The sequence below is a fragment of the Podarcis liolepis genome, assembly GCF_965112155.1.
Source record: "Podarcis liolepis genome assembly, chromosome: 12".
NCBI lineage: Eukaryota > Metazoa > Chordata > Lepidosauria > Squamata > Lacertidae > Podarcis > Podarcis liolepis.
In genome coordinates, this window is record NC_139563.1 from 33,760,712 (window position 1) to 33,774,605 (window position 13,894).

Here is a 13,894-nt window from a genome sequence, read left to right on the forward strand (position 1 = left end):
ATAATTAATCTGTTAATCCTGTAAATAATGACAAACATATTTCATTTAAAGCATGGCTGCACACACACACCCAAGAATCCTGGAAGCTGTAGTTTAAAGGTGCTGGGAATTGTAGTTCTGTGATGGGTAAACTAAAGTTCTCACGGTTCTTTTGGGGAAGTCATTAAATGTGATTTAAATGTATGATGCATGTCCTAGGCAAAAGCAACAATTTCTGTGAAATAACAATGTGTTTGTTTTACACCAAGTAGGACCAGCTGCATCTCATGACAGAAAATAGGATAAAGAGGACAATTGTTGATATTTATTTAGAAATTGTGCAGGGTCTTAGAGCTGAGCTGATATTTCATTTATTTCTCTTCATTTTTATTTTTCCTTTTGTGTGGGGGGTGGGGGTGGGGAGGCGGGGAGTCAAAATCAAAGACCCAGGAATTGTCTTCCTCCCTCTCCCTCCTTCTCTAACTCAACTGTTTAAAAAGGAAAAAGGAAAAGAAAAGGAGAAAAAACCCCTGTCATTATCCCCATTTCCAGATTCCTGTTTGAAATTCGCGATTCAAGCCGGAGGACATTTAATAGCTGGCCGGATTAAATATAGCAGACTCCAGCTTCGACTGCCTTTGAAAAGACAGGTCTCGGGGTTGCGCCTAAATTCGCAGGATGAAAACTGATCTATGATATATGTTTTAAGTTTAGATCTGAAGGGAGAGAGTGAGGTGGGGCGGCGGCGGAGCGGGGAGGAAAAGCCGCCCGGCTCTGGATCTGGTTTATATTGGTGCAAAGCCCTTGAAGTTGAAAGGTGCTCCGCGAACAGAAGAAACTGGCGGGGGGGCGGGGGGGGCAGCCGCGGCATAACTGGAATATTTGATTATGTTACATTTCCACGTGGCTCCAATGTTTGCCTTCTCCCCAGCGTCAGAAGGAAAACGCAAGGCAATGGTAACTGACGATGATGATGATAGGTTAATAATAGGTCAATAATAGGTTAATAATGAGTATGATGGTTAATAATAATAAAAATATTATTATTCTTGTTGTTGTTGTTGGTTAATATAACAACAATATGATTGATGGTGATTGATGATGATGATGGGTTAATAATAGGTCAATAATAGGTTAATAATGATTATGATGGTTAATAATAATAATAATAATAATAGCATTTGTTGTTGTTATGATTATGATTATTGGTTAATATAACAACAATATGATTGATAGGATTAATAATAATGACAAAACGTGGCTAAAAGTTGCATGGGATAAGAAGGCTGCAGTCCTTTACGGGCATACCTGGAAGTACCGGTAAGTCCTATTGACTACAATGGGGCTTACGTCTGAGTAGACCTCCGGTTCCGAGTTCACACCGCTTGAGGTCCACGTCAGCAGCATCAGGTCGGGTACTCCTCGTTCTCGCTTGATCGTTGGTGGGGGGAAACCACTGTTCGTCTGAATCCTAGAATTAGTAGAGTTGGAAGGGATCGGCGGGGTCATCTAGTCCAACCCGCTGCGATGCAGGAAACTCAACTCGAGCATACCTGACGGGTGCTTTTTTTAAAGAGAGCCCCCCACCTCTCCTGGAACAGCTCTTACTACTGTCAGAAAGTTATCCGGACAGAAGGCAAGATGCAATTCCTCCTCCTCCTCATACTATTACACACACACGTGTGTGTGTGATTCTGTGTTGTATTTCCCCCTTCCTCCTAAGGAACGCGCCACACGTTGTTCTCTCGCTGCCTCGTTCAGTTCTCACAACAACCCTGCAAGGTAGAGCACGGACCATAAAAGGTTCCAGTCAATCCAACTGCGGAGCCGTAGACCGGGTCTGAATCTGTTAAAGTCCGTGGCAAAACTGGCGGCTGCTTAAAATCGTGTGAAATGGGAAGCGGGGGTGGAGTGGGGGGCTAAAAGTGTGTCGCTAGCCAGTAACTTGAGTCAAACCATTTAGCTCAATAACTAACTTAGTTGGTCTCTAAGGTGCTACTGGAAGGAATATATATATATATGGGTTTCGGGGAGGGGGTGTCCCCAGCCCCAGAAATGCCACGAATTGAACCCGGAGCTTCTGCTTGCCCAGCGATTCCTCTCCCACTGAGTCACGGCCCGAAGTGCCACCCTAACGACGGACAGCCCAGCTGCTGTTTTATTCCACCACCATGCCCCGCAATTGAATTTCTTTCGTTCCTGTTCACAAGATCAGAGGCGAAGCGCAACACGACGACTTTTGGAAGTGGGGGGGATGCGCTTTTCACAGAGCAATCTTATGCCTGCTCTGTCAGATGTGAGTCCCTTTCAGTTCGGTGAGGCTTCTTGTCAGTTAAATGGGCAGCGACTGCAGCTATTCTGTAAGTCGCTGCTCAGAAGTAGGTCCCATTGAATCCAATGGGGCTGATTCCCAGGTTTAAAAGGGGACACGACTGCAGCCTTAACAGCACAATCCGAACCACGTCTTTACTCAGAAAGGCTGAATTCGATAGGAAAATCGGATTTATAGGTAGGGTTTGCGTTAGCCCTAGTCTGTTACAGCGCATAAACTCTCACGCACGCGGTCCGGATCATGTGGCCATTTAAAGACTAACAGGCTGGTTAAGTTTTCCCGGGTTGTTATTTAATAAAAATGGACTCAAATTCAGAAAAGCTTCTGCCCGGAGAAAGCTGAAGTCACGTAACACTTCCCCTAGGCCTACTGAACTCAGCGAGTCTTACTTCCGAGTAGACATGCCTGAAGTTGCATTTGTTAGTCTTGGTGCTACGAGACTTGTATTTGTTTGTGTATGTGGGTGATACCCCCCCTTTTTTAAGCAATAAAAATAAGGTCTAATGCTAGAGCGATTATGATAAAAACGCTCCGGGAGGAAAGCGAAGGGGTGACTCCTCGTTCCGCTCGTTATCCCAGTTTAATTCGGTGCATTTTATCTATCAATCTATCTATCTCCTGAAGGGCGAGAAGAGTATGTCTCAAGGTCGTGCTAACTCAGACTGTAAAAGGGATGAAACACAGTGAATTTCTCACGCTCGGTGTCTCTTGGGCGACGGCTCTTGCATTGCAGGAATCGATTTCCTGCGTAAACCCGAAAAGCGAGCCGCCCTCCCGAAACCGGGTGTGCGGAAAAGGTGCGTTTAGAGTCCGCTGCCTCCAACCAGCGGCCGAAATCCCGACAGCTCGACGGTGAGGATGTTGAGTCGGAAGTCCTCGTGTGCTCGGCTAACTTTAGCATAAGTCAGTGCGCCCCGAATCCGAGCGAGCTGCGCAGTGGCATCGATAATTCAAGCCCCGCTTGGAATAATAATCGTGACAGAGGGCCCGATCCACAGAGAAGTCATTGAAAGGAACAGAAGCTAGGAGCGCTGCCCGTCTTCTCGTTCAGTTCAATGGGGTTCGGGGCAGGGTGAGCCTCTTTCGACGGTAACTCACACACAATCCCGTCGCGCCCTACGCAACCAACCTTCCAGCTGGTTTGATGCGCGCCCATCTTCGGGCGTTTAAGAGCGTTGCGGTGTGACTCCGGTGTGACTCCGATTCTGTATGGCTGAAATACACTGCGGGTGCGAGATGCTCATTTATGGGGTCGAGAGCAAGGGAACAAGCAGGACGCTACTATACAGCAACTAAGCAGAGCTTCAGTGCTCAGCCTTTCTCCATCTTCCACCCCTTTGCCCAATCCTGTGAGCAGGATTCCTGCAAGGACTAGATGACCATCTGGGTCCCTTTCAACTCTATAATTCTATAATTTATTACAACGTGTAAGCGCCTCGGGGCGGGGGCCTGGCGCAGTCTTTTGTTCGCAAAACCACCTCCCACACTTGAAGGCGTGGCCCAAAGCAGTCAGAAGAAGCCCGACCGTCGTGGCGAGAGGTTCTTACAGAGCGTGTCTGTAGATGTCTTTCTTGCCATTTGATCACAGCAATTTTGCTTTTTGCCACAGCCAATGCATCTACCACCATTCCTGGTAGGAGGCAACACTGGCTGGGGAAATAAATTTAGTGTGGCAATTGTATATGACCCACCGCTTGCTATGCATTTTCGTTTTCTGGTCGCTATGCCCTTGTTCCAAGGCAAAATTATCTATTGCGGTCTCCCTTAAAGCTGCATTCAGGGTCCCACCAAGGCCAGTTAAGGAGCAAATGGCAATATGTGTTTTTTTCCTCCCCCCCATGATACAAAGGTTATTAGAAATATAGATTAATTAAAAAATGAAAACCAAAAACACATCATTCCTAACAAAACGGTTGATCCAAGCTAGGAACACCCAGAGGCCTTGATCCAGAGATGCAAAGGCATTCTCTCAGGATTCCCAGCCGCCCATCCACTGTCTGTGCTTAAACAGGTGGACACGTCCCCATTGCCCAGTCTCTTCTGCCACATCATTCCCTGTGCCATAACAAAAACCTGCTCCTGCTGATTCTTTCACACAGTCCTGTGATGTCTGGTCGAAACTGAAACTAGTGGGGCTCAGTGGGGCTCTGGCCTTAGATCCTCTAAAAAAATTACACACAGGGTATAAAACGTCCCTACAAGAGCTGGAAACCCCCTTTCTAATCCTAGCAGGTCATAGAAGCATAGAATTGGAAGGGACCACGAGGGTCATTTAGTCCAACCCCTTGCAATGAAGGCATCTTTTGCCCATCACGGAGCTTGAACACACGGCCCTGAGATGATGTGTCTCATGCTCTATATTGGCTGAGCTCTGCCTCCTGGGTTCAATCCCCGGCACCTCCGGGTAGGGCTTACAATACCTCCAGTCATGAACCTTGGAGAGCAGCTGCCGGTCAATGTGGACAGCAGTGAGCTACATGGACCAGTGGACAGAAGGCAGCCTCCATTGTAGCAACGGTGTCCCCAGACATATGGGCCCAGAGAGCGTCCTCTTTAATTCAGATTTCTGAAACAGAAATGCCACGTTAACGATCCCACCTTATATTCTCTGGAAGGGATCCTGTTTGTTTCGAGGAGGTTAACTGTCAAAGAAATAGCCTGAGGATTGCAGCCTGACTTTAACTTCCAGCTTCGGATCCATTCCTGGTTTGTAGACATTTCCTCCAGGGAACTCCTGGACTATGGGTGGCGACCGGGTTCGCCTGCCCCCCACCCCTATTAATCCTAGACGTGCAGGTTGCGCTGGGCATTTTCTAGGAAGTGATTTACACGCGTGAGGGGAAAAGCTGTGGGTATTATTCAAGTTCTAAAAGAATCACTCTCCAAAACAAAGACTAAAAAGGGTCGAAAATGGCTTACATCGAGTATTTTCCATATGTTTTTTCTCAAACTCCCAACAACCACCCAACCAGATCATTGTGAGGCAGGTCGGCTTAAGATGTTGCCTCCAAGGTCACCGGCTGCTGGATTTCTGGAGAAACACTGAAGCCGGTTTTGTCACAGCCAAGGCCACGTCGTGTGATCGCTGCGCACACCCCTCGTTTTCCTCCAGGTATTCAATAAGGCACACCAGTTTTAAGGTACTTCAGCGCTCAGTTCCTACCAAAAAAAAAAAAAAGGTATTGAAGTGTGGGGGTTTTGTTTTTAGTGGGGTACAACGTTCTGCCTTGTTCTGTAACCCTTTATTAAATTCATCATGGCCATCCAAGCCATGAACACACAAGGGAAGTTGTTCGATTTGGTTCCATTTTACAGAATAGTAAAATAGATGGAAGATACCTCATACCCGACGTGGCCGATGGAGATGGGGAGACCAGCGTTGTGTTAAGGTCAGCTCTGTCCTACGCAAATTCAACTCAGCATCCTTCAGCATGGAGGATTCTCCTAATCCAAATTGCGGTGGGGTTTTTTTTTGGGGGGGGGGGTTGGTGAGGAGGAAATATATATGCGCAGGTCAATACATAACTCCTGGTGAGTTGCTCCCAAGTCAGTGTGTATAGGATTGGAGCCTGGTAATTTAGTCGTGATTTGTAGTGAAGCCTATCTGTTTTTACTCGGAAGTAAGACCTACCTTGCACCATGGGGCTTCCCACAAGCAGATGATTGCCCTGCAAAATTTATTCAGAAAGTAACTTTCCAAAGAGCCCCCATACCAATGAAATTCTGCAGCCTCCATCGCTGCGATTGCTTGCAAGTCGGTCTCTCGGATTTCGACAGCTCTTTCTTTCAGATGAGCCAGCTAAGGATAGCAGATTGACACACCTCAAACCAAAGATATCGACGGGTATTGCATCCAGGATAGGGCACTATCAATTCTATTCCCTTTAATTTCTGTTCAAAGGGGTACCGAGCATGGTGCCCTTGACACATGGTTGGACTACAACTCCCATCGGTCTCTAACAGTATTTGGAGAGCGCCATGTTATAACAGGCACTTAATTCATCTTGGGTCCGTTGTGGATCACTTAAGGACCAGCCAAGGGAAGACAAGGAGTGGGGATACAGAGGGGTTCACCACCTGTCCGCCGCTGTCTATTGTAGAAGGCATTTGGGGGGGGGGGCAAAGGTGCGTATTCCCTCTCAGGGAATGGCTGCCTGTCCCAGATTGAAGACTGTCATAGAAGCGAGTCGTAGACTCCCGCATTGCAGGCGGGTTAGATGACTTTCATTGCCCCTTCCAACTCTATGATACTATCAAAAAGCTTGAAGAGTAGAACAACTCCACTATGACTAAGCTTTAGCTTTTGAGGACTAGAGTGCTTGGAAGCGGATACAAATGTATATCCTTCTTTCCGAATCTTTGCCACAACTATCCTGGCTCTCCTTCTGGAAATTGACAAAAGGTCCGCTACATTAGTCTATTTTTAGACCACCTTTCCTCATAGGAACAAGATCCCTGTCATCCTCACAAGAACCCTGTGAGGTAGGTTAGGCAGGGAGAGAGTGACTGGCTGAACTGAATGCAAGAAAACTTGACTTCCACGTTAAAGCGCTGCCCTCATTTGGGACCACTGAAATTCAGTGGGAACTCTGCATATAAGAACACAGCAAGCTGCCCTGCCTCAGGCCAGAGACCCCGTCCAGCCTAGTGTCTCCTGCTCTGGCTGACAGCTGCTATTCTCCAGGGTTTAAGGTAGGAAGAAGCTTTTCCCCATCAGGGGCTGCTTTTAACTAGTTATGCCAGGAACTTCAACATGGGACCTTCGGTGTGTCAGGTCCGGGTGTGGGCTCTAGCACTGGGCTAGGAGTCGATTACATGGATGGGCTGCTCGCGTCTTCTAGACTGGACTCCAAGCCTCGTTGGAACCGACGGGACCCTCTGTCAGCTAAAGACTCTCAAGTACTGGGTCGCATACTCAGAAACTCACCTAATAGTTCAGCCAGGTATCCCACCCACGTTCGACCACGGGGAATGAGGCGCCTGTGGGCGGCCCTCAGGGTGTCTTTGAACTCAATTTCCCATCAGCCCCAGCCAGCATGGCCATTGGCCAGGGAACCTAATAACGCCTGGCGGGGCGGGGCCTACCAACTCTGTTCTGCAACCCGCAGGATGTTCCCACTAATCGAAATAAACAAATAAATAATACATTCTGCACTTGCTCAGAGGCAATCTGCTTGATGACGTCTCCCCAGGTTCCAAGGTTAAGGCTCAGCACTCAGGTATGGCATTGGAAAGCTCAGTTGGTAGAACATGAGACTCTTAATCTCAGGGTCATGGCTTGGAGCTCCATGTTGTGCAAAACCATAGGACAAGAGCGGTGGAAGTCTCTCTCTCTCTCTGGGTGGGGGTGGGGTGTGTGAACTATGTCAAAGGGACGGAAATGGGAAAGGAGAAGGCTCTTGGCTCAGCGGTAGAGCATCTGTCTTGTATACAGAAGATTCCGAGTTCAATCCCTGGCATCTCTAGGTAGGACCTGGAAGAGAATCCTGCACACCTTCTGCCACTCAGCGTTGTCAATACTGAGCTAGCCGCGCGAGCAGTCTAACTCCGGATAAGGCAGCTTCCTGCGTTCCTACGTTCTTTGCAAGGCAAAGTCTTTACAAGCAATAAAAAACGGGGCATTGTGGGGAGCGGAGGGTTGTTTCCTCGATTTAAACTTCAACTTCCTTTCTTCCAAGCCTGGCTCTGGCTGTTCACTGGCAAGAAGACGGGGGAGGAGGGGGAAGTGCCCGGCTGGCAATTTCCACATCTGTTCGCTTCACGTGACAATCCCTCCACCCTCAATTCCAACATCTGGCCAAAATCAAGCTCCTTCAGGTACCTGCTTAGCTGTGAAGCTCCCCTTTTTCAGTGCCGGCAATAGGATCGCCCCCCGCCCACTCTAAATTATGTGTCCGTCCACACATAATCACAGAAAACATAATTTGGAACAAAATCGGCAGCTGCGGGGGCTGGCGGCGAGCGAAATCTGCAAAACTTAAGGCTGCAATCCTATGTAGTTGTTTGGGACCCAACACTATTGCGAATTATACTTTCGTGTAAACGTGCGCGTAAGATCAAGCTGCCACCCGTTGCGCCCGTTTGCATACATTCGACCGGATGCGGCCAGTTCCTCCTCAATGTTAAAGGGTGCGGAGCGCTGTGGAATTCTCTCGGACTTACTCCCGAGTAAACACGCATCGGATCGGGCCGTGCAAAGTGAAAGAAAGTCGCACTGCCCTCCCTTCACCCTGCTGCTATTCCGCAGCCTATTTCCTTTGCAAGAGAACTTTCCGTTCCAAATACTGTACAGAATCGTCAAGGCTTCCTTTTAGGGGACGAGGATTCGGATCGGTCGGTGTTTGGTGGGTGTTTCCGCTCGAATTCGAATCGAGAGACCCTTACCTGTTTCATATTCCTTTCTCGGCACGTGAGGGTGACAACCGAGAAGGAGAAAGCGAAGTCAAGCTTCTGTCCTCCTCAGCTCTGAAGCTTTGACGTGACAACAAGCGCGTTCTCGGCGCAGCCTCGACAGTTCGAGGCCACGACAGGCAGATGTCAACCCGATTTGACTGCCGATTAGGTTACAACAAGACTGACGTCCGTTGTGAAGGCAAAGCGGCAAACGCGACTGACATCTCTCTTTGGAAAGACTGACACCTCTCCAAAGAAAATACGAAAGCCTGGACACAGCCCTCAAGATCCGCGCCTTTTACAGGCTGACTTCGGGAGTCCTATTGCCTTGAATGGGACGCTCTCCTTGACCAAAAAAAATGCCACCAGCTGCCGCCGGCGCATTCAGCTTCTGCAGGAAAAGATTTCCTCTTCGTCAACAAAAATCGGGCGCATGAAAAATCAGACATTTTGAGCGCTCTCAAAGGGGGTCGAGTTTTTTTCTACTTCCTTGTAGTTTTTATTCTAGGGTTTTGTCACCGCAAAGAGGCTTGCGGCATTTGGAGAGAGCAGCAGAGCAGTGCAATACGTGCCCACCCTGAAGCAAGTCCCATTCAGTTCCATGGCGTTTGTTCCCAAGAAAGGGAGGCTTGCAGCATCGCAGATCTCTGAGGGCATCAGATTTCGTCCGCTGCCCAAGGAAGATTCTGTGCCAATTTACCTGGGAGTAAGGTCCCAGTAAGTAAGTAAGATCGTGAAGTTGAGGCTCCAATACTTTCGCCACCTCATGAGAAGAGAAGACTTCCTGGAAAAGACCCTGATGTTGGGAAAGATGGAGGGCACAAGGAGAAGGGGACGACAGAGGACGAGATGGTTGGACAGTGTTGTCGAAGCTACCAACATGAGTTTGACCAAACTGCGGGAGGCAGTGGAAGACGTGCTCTGGCGTGCTCTGGTCCATGGAGTCACGAAGAGTCGGACACGACTAAACGACTAAACAACAACAACAACAAAGGTCCCTTTACTTACTTCTGAGTAGATACCAGATTGCACTGTTAAGTCTTTTAAGATGCCACTCTTTTCTTGAACGGCGTGTTCCCACCCTTTCAAATAGAATTGCAAAAAAAAAAAAGCTTACCATGTACGTATGTGTAAGATAGACCATTTCATACACAGCTGCGGCAAAAAGAGGCATCTGAGACTAATCAGAAGCAGGAAGTCATATTGGCCATTAGAACAAAATTCAAACAGAGACGGTAAAAGAAGACCTTTATTGGGATCACGCAAGGTTCAGAAATGTGCCAGCTTCCCAGTAACTCAGAGTAAATTCTGAAATGGAATAGTTCCTTCTTCGCAACCTTCTAAGAGGTTTCAACAACAAAAAACTACTTTTTGATCAACGCCGACATCATGAGTTTAATATCAAGCCAAATTTCTCACCTCACCCTCCTCCCGCTTGGCTTAATATCGATGATATCTCCTGGACTCTGAAGCTTGATCACTTTCTCCTAACATTTTGGTTGGTCAGTTTAAAAAGAGGAATTTGTATTCCCACCTTCAGAAGAAAAATGGCCGTTTAACTGCGTTGTAATCTAACCTATATTTAACCACTTTAGCCTATTCCGAGAGTATCTACCTGGGGGAAAAGCTTACTTGTTTAGCAGGCAGATTGGGTAAGACCCTCCCCCCGGAAATGACACTAGTGTCCCTGATCTGAAGAACACTATCCCTCCTCAAAGCTGGCAATTTAAGAAAATAAAGGAAAACGGGGTGGGGATATTCTGTATTCAGAGAAACGCCTCTGCTCCCCTCCCGCAACAAGCGTCTTGAGGAAGAGTGCTGTATCACTCAAAAGCTGGCACACCACACCATGAACATCGGTCGATTTCATGAAGATATTTTTTCTCTCCCTCCCTTATATTAAAACCTCGTGATCTAGATGACATTTTCGGAGGAAAACGCAACCGGGCGGTTTTCTTTGGGTTTCTAAATTGAGGGTTGGATCTTATGATTCAGAACCACTTCCAGGGATTCTAGCTGATGAAGGACTCCTTTAACCGGTCAAATCGACGTGGGTATGTCGAAGCACTGTTTAGGAAAGAGAGAGAAAATCCACTCCCCAATACGAAACACGTTTACTGGGAAGCGAAATGCAACTGTTTTGGATGAGATTTATTCCCAAGTAAATTAGTTCAAGGGCTGAGATCTTCCCATTCCAATGTTGCTTCTTTTTAGCTGTCTGTCTGCTTTAAAGCACGTGATTTTTATGTAGTAGAAGCTCAGATTGGGGGGGGGGGGAGGATGCGACTGCTTAAAGTAACCTCTTTCTCGGCGTCTTTTAAATCCAATATTGATTATTCCCAAGCAAGGCAACCCTTTCTGGATTCGCCGATCACGTGCTCAGTTGCTTCTAAAGTGGAAACAGGGTCTGCTGTTCAGAATAGGGCGGGGGATGTGGAGGGGGGGCAGCCTGTGCGAGTGATTTTAACCTGCTCCACCTTGAAGTGACCTGCCAAATGCACTTTCTTATTTTATAGACATCTGGGAATTCCATACATGCCTTAAACGCCAATTACACACCTTCTTCAAAGGACACGTGCTTTGATTTGCCAAGAACATTTAAAGTCGGCCGAAGTTTGAAAGAAAAAAGAAAAAAGCACTACTGCAAAGGAGAGAGGGGGAAAGAAAACGCATTTTTTTAAAAAATAAAAATGGTGGGGGATCCTGTACAATGTTCTCTGCCTGGAGAAAGGGGAAGCGGGGAGATTATGTTGTTTTGTGAACGAATCAATCCGGTTTGGGGCCGAAAGCTTCTAATTTTCCCGGGTCTTCCAGACACTGGAGTGGGGCCTGACCTCATTTATTTCACTAAACCTAGAGGCTTTCTTTCTTTCTTTCTCTTTCTTTCTTTCTTTCTTTCTTCCGATGGCATTGCTTGAAGAAAATGGACCAAGGCTGCGATTCTATGCACGCTCCCTTGAGGGAGCTGAGTTGAGGATTGCAACTCCATGCACAGTTACTCTGGAGTAAGCACTACTGAGCCGCAAACCGAGGCTTGGGATGCGCAGGTACCCTACCTGACTCCCTTTGCTCTATTACAGAAACAAAAGGCGTTAGGCTAACTGCAAATGCAGAATCCCGAATCGGAATCGAAGCCAATAAAAGGGGAATAATAATAATAATAATAATAATAATAATAATCACAATAATCACAATAATCACAATAACCGCAAGAAGAAGGCGAGTCGCGATCACTTATGCTATTACCCGTCCTTCAAAATGCACGCAACGATCGATATAAGGCTAATCTGGAGGCGATGGGTCGTGCTGTTGTGTGGTGCAAAGACCCGTGGGGTGCTCATCGCCGATCTTTGGTGCTCAGTCTCATGGTCTAGGGTGGCTTTGTGCGATTCTCTTCCCAGGTCTCTCTGAGGTTCCTCCTCTCGACCTGAATCTGGTCTGTTGTACCAACTGGCACCCATGAGTCCTTGGAAGGCTTTCAATGGAGCCTCCTCGCAGAGAAGTGCGCGGCGAAGAGGAATTAAGTGTCACGGATCCGCATCATGGATGGGGAGGGAGACTGCGGCCCCTCCAGCTTTTGCTGGACTCCGACTCCCATCAGCCCCAGTCGATAGGAGTTGGAGTCCAGTAGCAACCAGGAGAGTGGCCCCTGAAACGATTTTCCAGGCAGTACTCGAATGAGGGGGTTCTTTCCCACGAGTTTCTCACTGAACCCAAAGCCGCAGGAACAGCCTCAGTCAAGAGCTGAGATTTACAAGTCTCAGCAGCACCCCACAAATAAAACGTGAGCTATCCCCAAATCATACCTCTCTCTGGTCTGACTCAGGGTAAGGTGACTTTCAGGTTTACAACCTGAGTCTCAGTTTACAACCTCAGTCAAGCACACAGGGGCGGCTTAAGCATATATATGTGTTAAAAGCACCCACCCCCCAAGGATTCTGGGCACTGGAATTTGTTAAGGGTGCTGCAAATTACAGTGCTGCGATGGGCAAACTACAGTTGCCAGGATTCCTGGGGAGTACGCTTTATATGTGCTTTTAATCTATGGTGTGCTACACAGCCACGGTAATCATATTTATATTGACTAGGAAAGTAGGTCTCCTTGCTTAAATATTGAACACATATTACTTCGAAATGTGTTTCCTTGACTGCCCTGGGATTTTCTTTCCGACACTCCAGCTGCGATCCCCACCCCGATTGCTCTACCAGAGGGCTTCTACGTATGTAGTTCCTCAAAAGTAAGTATGGCATTTAGTGGGATTTACTCTCCAGTAAGTGTACTTACAAGGGACGCGGGTTGCGCTGTGGGTTAAACCACAGAGCCTAGGGCTTGCAGATCAGAAGGTCGATGGGGTGAGCTCCCGTTGTTGGTCCCAGCTCCTGCCAACCTAGCAGTTCGAAAGCACATAGTGCAAGTAGATAAATAAGTACCGCTCAGGCCGGAAGGTAAATGTCTTTTCCTGCTGCTCTGGTTCGCTAGAAGTGGCTTAGTCATGCTGGCCACATGACCCGAAAGCTGTACGTTGGCTCCCTCGGCAAGTAAAGCGAGATGAGCACCGCAATCCCAGAGTCCTCTGCAACTTGACCTAATGGTCAGGGGTCCCTTTACCTTTTAAGTGTACCCTAAGATGAATCCTGGTGAATAATAGGACACTTTTGAGTTAACTCAATAATGCATAATTCATGTAAACCGCTTAGAGGTTATGAGGATTGTGTGGTATATAAATCCGGTTAAATAAATATAATGTAATATAAATTGATGAGGGTTGTTTTCCCCCCAGGGCCCTAATATTTGCATGCTAACGGATTGCATCGTTTGATATAACGTAATTGCTTCGGTTTGGGTGTTTTAGGTAGGGTCTCCTGCCGCTCATCATATACCCCATTACATTCTTAAGATCCAAAACGCGACTTCTCGAAACATTAGGATTTCTAAACCTAGATACCCGCCTAAACCAAAACCCACCACTTATTTACTCAGAATATTCCATCCATTTCCTGAACCTGTTCCCAAGCAGGGCTGCGGTCCAGCACCCCTTTACTTCGAGGTAAGCTCTACTCCACGATTATGCCATAATGAATTTGTCACTGCTCCACAAGACTCTTAACTGTTTGTGTTGCAACAGACGAATACAACCCCTCTGGAAATGAAAATTAAGGGTATCCCAGTGGACCTGGCCCTCCAGACTG

At 47.4% G+C, this 13,894-nt stretch overlaps 1 long non-coding RNA gene across 2 annotated transcripts; it reads right to left on the minus strand.

Moving 5' to 3' along the window:
* Positions 1–1,136: 1,136 nt before the first annotated feature.
* On the minus strand, positions 1,137–9,569 carry LOC310690027. 2 transcript variants are annotated; one of them, XR_014517804.1, is made up of 2 exons: positions 8,696–9,569; positions 1,137–5,470 (listed from the first exon to the last, which is right to left on the minus strand). It is a non-coding gene; the product is annotated as an uncharacterized lncRNA (long non-coding RNA). The 2 variants fall into 2 exon arrangements; XR_014517805.1 differs by lacking the exon at positions 8,696–9,569 and adding an exon at positions 7,239–8,654.
* Between the last annotated feature and the right edge of the window lie 4,325 nt (positions 9,570–13,894).